The sequence below is a fragment of the Ctenocephalides felis genome, unplaced genomic scaffold (assembly GCF_003426905.1).
Source record: "Ctenocephalides felis isolate EL2017-DRISC unplaced genomic scaffold, ASM342690v1 CF-g0.4_SCAFFOLD_01492, whole genome shotgun sequence".
Lineage (NCBI taxonomy): Eukaryota > Metazoa > Arthropoda > Insecta > Siphonaptera > Pulicidae > Ctenocephalides > Ctenocephalides felis.
Genome location: NW_020537646.1, coordinates 1,941,028 through 1,942,771, shown reverse-complemented (window position 1 = coordinate 1,942,771; position 1,744 = coordinate 1,941,028).

The following is a 1,744-nucleotide window of genomic DNA, read 5'->3' as shown; positions in this document are numbered from 1 at the left end:
GTGTGATATTTGAAATCTTATAATTTCTGTCGTGTTCTAGTCTTTTTTTACCTTACATGACTATTAAGTATTCACTTAAATCATTTTTTTTGTAGATTTGCGGACAGCACTAATCTGTCCGCAAATTTTCACATATTCAAATAGCAAACATGGTTGCAGATATTACCCAGGTGCTATAGAGAGAAAACATTTTTATAAATTACTGTTAAATTATGCAAAGAAAACTTAATGGATCATTAAATTGAAAACCAATGGTCCTTTATATAATAAGAGACAAAAAAAACGACATAAATTAGATTATAATTATTATGCAAAAGAACTACTAGATCGTACATTTTGTCGTTTATTATTATTTTTTTTATTTTTTGCCATTCGACCTTCAATTTTGACTATAGACTCGTGTTCAGTGGTAAAAACTACACTGGAAACAGACAACTACATTGAAAACAAACTAGATTCTTTTCTAGATCTGTGAAACTATTATGTCTTATTTTCTATTATCCAGTTGATTTTTATTTAATTCAATAACATCAATCAACATAAATAATAATCAAAGACTTTAAATAGATTTTAAATTATTTTTTTATCTTTTCATTGTTTTGATGAGGCAGAAAGTACTACATCCACTTATTGTATAGTGAAAATGAATTAGACATGATTGGTCAAATAACTCTGGTGCCCCTCAAACTTTTCAACTCTGTCCCACATTGCTCGAACTAAGCTCAAAAATAATGACACAATTATTATTAATGAAAATTTTCTTTTCTTTTGTTGCCATAATGTTTTCATATCTGTCAGGCAGAGGTGCTTGGTATAAAAGATTATGCAACAGTTTTCATGTATGCATATTTATGCTAATTTATAAGCCTTCTTATATTTGAACATATTTAAATAACTCTTCAATCTTTTTCATATTCAATTTCTTTATAATATTTGTTTATTTTTCTTTTAAAATTATTTTTATCAATAGTTATCCTGATATTGATCGGAAGTTTTCTATATATTTTTGATCCCTCGAATTTTTATCGTATGACGAAGCAAACAAGTCGCCCATTTCGCTGCTCGTATCTCAAGACACTCATATCTCTCGTAAGGCACGATACCACCGTTTATATTTTTCATAATTTATGACTGTCAAAACAATTCAATATGTATAATTTTTTCGCCTTTTCTTCATATAAAGTACTGATTAATTTTCTTTATAATTAATTAAAAAGGTGATCATATGTGCCAAGCAGTCATAAAGTTCTTTTTTATAATTTTTGCTAATTTTCGTAAAATAGAAAATTAAACTTTGAAATTTTAAGCCGCGTTTGAACTCTTGCTATAAGCAATTTTCTTTCAATTCTTATATTGTTGTTTTATGTAACCATACTTGTTGTAAATATCATTTTTGTTATAGTTGTAATTTCATTTTCAAGTAAGAACAAAGATTTAATTTTAAACCTATATTTTTCAAAAATCGGGACAATCCGGGACAAATACTGCTTTTGGAACACAAGGTGGAAATCGGATTGTCCGGGCCAAACCGGGATCCCTTAATATAATCCTTTCGAAATGATCAATTTCCAGGTGCAACTATACTTAACCAAAGCGGAGCACTACCTCACCAGGGTGACCACTTCATGGAAGCAACACTTGTTCCTTCGAAACGTTACGTGGGCAGTGACGTGACAAACGTTAGAAGTGACGTTGACGTCGAACGTGATGTTAATGCATTAATAATGGCTGACACGCAAGATTG